Raw genomic sequence first — 7,176 nt, 5'->3', positions numbered from 1 at the left:
CTCTGATCTCTATTAGTCTACCATTTCCTGAATTTACGCATTAGGTAATAGTGAGCTATGCAGTTTGAATCAAACCTCCAATGAAACAACTAAAAACACTGGGTAAAATGCAAAATGAGCTTAAGGCAATCAAGGCTAAAAGATGTCTAAGGCATCTGCTTGCAGAAGCAAGGAAAAATCCTCCCTAGAAGAAGGTTTCATTATCATAGGCCTATAATTATTTATACAAATAGTTTTTCAAATAGAATATTGAGCATGTATCGAAGACACCAGGTGCACAGAGAACCAAAAAGACCTGAGTGAGATCCAGCAGGACAATAGTCAATTACGATAGGTCCAATGTGACTTCAGCTCTTGGAATTATCAGACACAAACCATAAGACAACTATACTTATTACGTGTAAGGAAATATTTGTTTTTTAAAAAGAACGTGGAAATATCTGTAAGGAACAGGAAGCTATAAAAAGTGACATGACAGATCTAGAAAACGCCAGAACTTCTACAACTAAAAAACAGGAACTGAAATTTAAACACAATGACCAGGGTTAACAGAAGACTTAACGGAAGAGAGAATCTTTAAACTGGAAGATAAGTCAGAAGAAATTACCTAGCATGCAGAGACACCAGAAGAGTGGGTGAGAAACAGAAGACACAGTGTAAAGGTCTAACATGTTTGATGAGATAGGGAGATGGGGAGAGAAAGGAAAGATTGAATGGTACAGAAATGGTAATGCCTGAGAATTTTCAGAAACTCTTTAAGACAGCAATCACGGATTCAAGAAGTTTACTAAATCCTAAATATAATAAAAAGAATGGTATATTTAGACATACAGAAGCTAAAACACGTCAAAGAAGGAAGTTTATCCTTGAAGGAATAAAGGCAAATTTTCCAATGATTATGCTGTCTAACAAACCACTCAGTGGCACATAGTAATTTTATTATGTTAAAAGAATTCTCTGGTTTAAGAATTTAGATAATACATAACAGGGATGGTTTGCCTCGGCCTCATGATGTGTGGTGCCTGGGCTGCATGACTTGAAGCCCAGACTCATGGAGATTGCCAGCAAGAATGTCTACACTTATTCTCTCCAGCAAGGTGATTTCAGGCTAGTCTGACTTTTTTATATGGCAGCTGGATTCTTTCATAGCGAGTGGTCGATAGCAGAAAGTGAATGGCATTTAATTATCTAGCTTTAGAAGTCACATAGCATCACTTCCACAAAACACTGTTGTACAAAAATGCCAGAACCCCACTCAGATTCAAATGCAGGGAACAGACACTGCTCAGTTGGAGGAGTGTCAAATAATTTGTGGCCACTTAAAAAAAAATCACCTCTGGGAAACAAACTGAGGGCTTCAGAAGGGAGGGGCATGGGAGATTGGGCTAGGCCGGTGATGGGTAGTAAGGAGGGCACGTATTGCATGGAGCAGTGGGTGTTATACGCAAACAATGAATCATGGAACACTACGTCAAAAACTAAGATGTACTTTATGGTGACTAACATAACACAATAAAATTTTTTTTTAAAAATTTAAAAAAATAGAAGTTCATACATAAAAAAAAATCACCTTCCAAAACTTTAAAAGCGAGATATAAACTAAGGGTGACTCTTCTTAGAGGCATGAATTATTGCAATGACTTAATCAAGCTTGTTTGATAGTATTTTCATGGTGCATTTTTGGGCATCTATTATAACAGATGTATAGGGCTCCCAGTTTCTAGAGGAGAGATGCCAGGCTTAAGCTCATTTCATTCCAAAGAAAGATACCAAGAGAACTCTTTGAAGAGATATTTAATTAATTTCTTGTATGCTGAACTCCATTATGAATCAAAGTGTTTTAAAAAGATGGTCAGAATTATCTTTCCAATATTTAGAAAGGAATGAATTTCAGTTTCAAGAAACCTCAATGATGTTATTGAGGAAACCATACTTAATACCACAAATAGTTAGTGAACAAGTTAGAAAAATTAAAAAAATAAAAATAAATGTAAAAATAAGCCCGTTTATCTTGACAGATCTATTTCACTAGACCACAGTAGTCTCTAAACCCTTGCTTCACTCTCTAAGCTCAGTCATATATCCAGCCCTAAATCAACCACTGTGGCCAAGGAAATAGAGAGTGGTGACCGGTTTAACCTAGCTTGTGTGCAAACCTCTAGAGGCTGGGAAGTTGCTAGTTTCCCTTTGAGCAAGCAGATACAAGGATGGAAACTGGGAATCACTGGGATGGGACAAACACATACTGGAAGAGGAATTATCAAGTGTCCACGATATGTGAACATGTATTCCAGGCAGAGAAAAGATTTATGCAAAGTTCTTCAAGGTCATAGATTATTTGTGGGGAAATGGCAAGAAACTGTTATGGCTGGAGTAAATAGCATCTGAAGTCTCTGCCCACGAAACCTCAAGGGCTAGACTATAATTATGTCACACTGAGAGGAGATGACACCATTGTTTCACTATCAACACTCATTTCAAAATATAGAGACCTATGTTCTTATGGAGCTGAGATATAGGACTAGGAAAACATACAGAATCAGGGAGTATAAATGCAGAAGTATCACATAAGGTTTCCTTTAAAGAATCTTATATTCTTCAAGATCCTAGCAACACTACTTAAAGCTGTGTTGACTACCCTTAATTATAGGCTCTATTCATGGGTCCATGCTCGTGACACTTGAGAACTTCTCTTGAGAATCATGATCAAATATGCTTTGACCAGATGAATTTATAGATTTATAAATGCTCCAGCTTGTTTTAACTCTACCTCTGCAGACTTACATGCCATTTTCCAAGCAGGCCTCAATCGGGGCGACCTTCCCAAAATACAGTCAAGGATTGAGGAATCACGTTGATACTATACCTTGGATAACAGCTTGTTGTTTACAAAGCCCGTTTGCAAATGTTGTCAAACCGAATACTTACAAGAACCCTGAACAGAAGACATATAGATGCCCATTTTACAGATGAATAAACTGAGGCTCAGAAAGGTTAATGATTATCCCGGAAGATACACAGATGCTCAGTCGCAAATGAGCCACAAGGCTAGATTCCCTCATCTCAAATTCTGCATTCCTTTGGCTCCTTATCATAAATAAAGCAGACGTTACCAGAAGTCTCTCACTTATTAAACTATGACTTAAATCACAGAATCTACATTATATTTTATGCTGCTCCATGTATCTGGAATGATAGCAATAGCTTGTCTAGACTCAAAATACTAGAAAAACATAAAACACAAGCAATCTACTTTCAGAACAAATGTGCATAAAAGACATTGCTTGAATAGACTCTACATCTTCTTTCAAGGACTTCTACATCTCGGCTCCAACCACTTTTGAATCGTAAGTCCTCCCATTTTCCATGCTCTGTGTCCTATATGGCCTGGGCTATGAGACCCATCTTATTGCCTACACTCTTCCTTTCGCTTAGAATTATTTTTCCAACACCTATTCCATTTCTGATTTTCCAAATTTGATCTGGGCTTTAAGGCACAGGTCATGTGGAACTTCAAAGTCATTATTCTCCAGTAGACCCCTCAAGCTTTCTCACTGTAACTATTCCTGTCCAGTCTTTCTGTCTCAGAATGTGTGTGATCATAGAAAGGCAGAAGGGGGGCACTGGGGTTCTTCAGAGTTGCCTTAGTTCAGAATACCAGGACTAGGGACTTAAACAACAAACATTTGTTTCCTACCGTTCTGGAGGTTGGGAAGCCTGATATCAAGGCACCCAGCAGACCTGGTGTCTGCTGAGAGCATGCTTCCTGGTTTACAGATGGCCATCTTCTCGTTATATACTCGGATGGCGGAGAACAGAGAGAGAGAGAGAGAAGGAGAGAGAGAATCTTTCTCATGTCTCTTCTTATAAGGGTACTGATTTCATCCCTGAGGGATCCACCCTCATGACCTAATTAGCTCCCAAAGACCCTGCCTCCAAATACCATCATACTGGGGAATTCAGGCTCCAACATGTGAATTTTGAGGAGGACCCAAATATTCAGTACATAATTCTGCACTAGGCCCCCCTAAATCTATGTCCTTCTCATATCAAAAATACATTCATTCCATCCCAACAGCCACTGAATTCTTAACTCATTTCAGCATCAATTCTAAAGTCTGAAGTCCAAAGTCTCTATGAAATATGATCTAAATCAGATGTGGGTGAGACTTGAGGAAAGATACATCTTGACGTGAAGTCCTCTCCGGCTGTGAACCTGCAAAAGCAGAGGAATTATGTGTTTCCAAAATATACTGGTGGGACGGCAGAGAATAGACATTCCCGTTCCAAAAAGGAGAGATAAAAAAAAAAAAGGAAGAAGTGATGGGTTCCCAGCAAGTCCAAAACTGAACAAGGTAAACCTCATGAGAGATTAAGGCTCAAGAGTAGACCTCCTTGGCTTGATGCTCTGCCTTCTGGATCCATTGGGTCATGCAACCTGGCCAGGACACATGGCCATGCACTGAGAAAGGCCTTGTGATTGATTTAGTGCTCTGCTGTCACCCTCTTGAAATTCTTAATACTTTTTTGAACAAGGGGTGCTGCATTTGGACAGAAGCCAGCAAATTATGTAGCTGGTGCTGCTTTCTTGGTTTCAAACTCCAACAGGTTGGTATAGAAGGGAGGGAAAAGGAAAGAAACACACATCTCCCACTTATCTGGCCAGTTTTGAAACCCTCTCTCTTGGTTGTCATTGTTCTCTGGCCAAAACTGACCTCTAGAAATGGGAAAACATAGCTTCAGATCTGTACTTTGTAAGCCATTTCAGCCATTGTCGCAGCAGCATGGCTAATGTGTCATCAACCTCTACCTTTTTCCCTCTCCTCCTTGGATGGAGGGTATTTTTTCCTTTTCTTCTTGAAATCAAAGGGGGGAACACCAAGATCATCCCTTAAGGAAGGGGTTCTGACTTGTTTACTTTTTTGATTGGGTGCCTGTTTAGACAGCAGACTTGATTATTTTACTTTAAGCACATCTGAGCAGAAAAGAAAATTCCAGAGAGAAGGCACAGCTGAGGTGAGGAGGGGAAGAGGGACCAGTTTGGTGCCAATAAGATTGTCACTGGCATGGTGAGTTTACCTTAATTTACTGGGGATGTTGGTGTAGGTAACACTGCTTGAGCTCTTTTGCTGGTAGTCTGTTCAAGAGGGTTGTCTACTGGGTACCAGGAACCAGGAATAAGGAGCTTGGATGGGGAGGGGGAAGAGAGAGAGAGGGAGGGTAGGGAATGGGGGTAGGTCATCGGGTTGCAGGAAGAAGAGACAGAGATGGAGTTGGAGTTGTGTCTCCCTCTTCAGAGAAGTGAATGATTCTACAGGGCCCTTCCAAACACTCACACATGTATCCCACGGGGAGAGCAGATGTTTGGGTTCCTGCCTCAAGAGGTCATGGCCAATGGGGTGGTATTAACAAGAGAAGCAATAACGTTCAATAGAAAATTGTTGTGCTTCCAGATAAAGGAAGAAATATTTGCTCAGCTTCCCTTACTTCTTCCCAGTGCCCAACGCTGAGAGAGAGAGAGAGAACCAGAAGAGAAAAAAGGACACAAATAGAGGACACTGTCCTTCTTCCCATTTCAAGCTCCTCAGGCCACAGCCTGGCTGGTGCTCAGAGGAAGGGAATAAGAGCTTTACATCGTACGTAAGAACTAGGCTGTAAATTGGGTTAGACTGGCTGGACATTTTAGTTATGAAAACAACCGGAATCTATGGGGTCTGCCCTAGATGCATAATTGGTGACAAAAAGAAATTTGACAAAACCCAGTTGGCCTAATAGTTAAATTTAACTATGCATCATGTTTTTGTTTGCCTCATGCAATTCAAATTGTTTATTAAACCATTTACATTTTCATGTCGACTGCCAAATGCAGCCAGGGAAGTGCTTTCCTGTTTAATTTTTGTTGGGGGCTGGAGAGAGAGAGAAAGAGAGAGAGCCCTCTGTATAATTCCTTCTCTTCCGTTTGGGCAAATTCAGGTCCATGTCCACCCCTGAACTGGTAATTATTCTAATAACAGAAGGCTGGGCTCGGTCCGATGGGCTTCGTCCAGCCTGCATTTGTCCCTGAGACGAATCAGCTTCTGCATCCCATGGGTTCAGCGGAGGAAGGTGGATTTCTAAATAAAACCAGGTAAGGAGAAGAGGGACACAGGATGCTGTTGTTGAGGCCATCCAAACTCTACCACTTGGGGCCACCCTATGTAATAATCACCTGCTTCCACCTTAGTAATGACCCATGTGGCCCTGGGGACTGTTGGCCAATTTCCTACAGGCTGCTCCATGCCAAGGATTTCCTCCATTCCCTAGTCAGTGGGAGTCACTCATGCCCAGACAGGGAAAGGACAGATGACAGCGTGTAACTGGTGACCAACAGGCCTATGTGCTGTGGTCACTTCATCATCCCTACCCTCTCCCCACGGTCCTACCTTCTAGACCCAGCATGAGTCAATGTTGGCAATTTGTTACTTTGAAATACATTCCTTTCGGGGCGCCTGGGTGGCTCAGTTGGTTAAGCGTCTGCCTTCAGTTTGGTCATGATCCCAGAGCCCTGGGATTGAGCCCTGAGTCGGCTTCCTGATCCTTGGGGAACCTGCTTCTCCCTCTGCCCCTCCCCCTGTTCATGCTCTTTCACTCACTTCCTTTCTCAAATAAATAACTAAAATCTTGAAAAAAAAAAAAAAGAAAATACCCTCCTTTTAATTTTTTCTTCTTTTCCTTGCTGCCTCCTGGAGTCAAGCTCTAAAAACAGAATTTAAAATTCACCACCCAGTGTGTCTGAGATGTTTGTTCTTCCTATTCTGAACACTTGGCTGGCGTGTACTTCCTCTGTCTTCCGTTGAACGATTCTGCCCTATAGCTGTGGCTGTTTAACTTTCATCTCGAACAGAGAAATGGCGCAGCATTCATTATTGGTTAAGAATTTTAATGTACTATAACATTTTAAAAGGTTAAATATGATACAACATTTGAAAAATGCTTCCAAAAGCATCATGAGAGAAGCCAAATACATTTTTTTTCTTGGTGAAGAAAATTTTATTGTGATTTTAAAGTTTTGGAAAACATCTTATAACCTGGTGTTCATCCAGATTGAGCGTAACTTTATATTTTGCATTTATATGAATTATTTACCCGGAGTCAGCTATTGTGAATGATTTAGAAGTATCCCTGCATGGGGGTATT

This window comes from Ursus maritimus, unplaced genomic scaffold (assembly GCF_017311325.1).
Source record: "Ursus maritimus isolate PB19 unplaced genomic scaffold, ASM1731132v1 scaffold_1, whole genome shotgun sequence".
Classification (NCBI taxonomy): domain Eukaryota; kingdom Metazoa; phylum Chordata; class Mammalia; order Carnivora; family Ursidae; genus Ursus; species Ursus maritimus.
Note: the sequence above shows the minus strand (reverse complement) of the source record.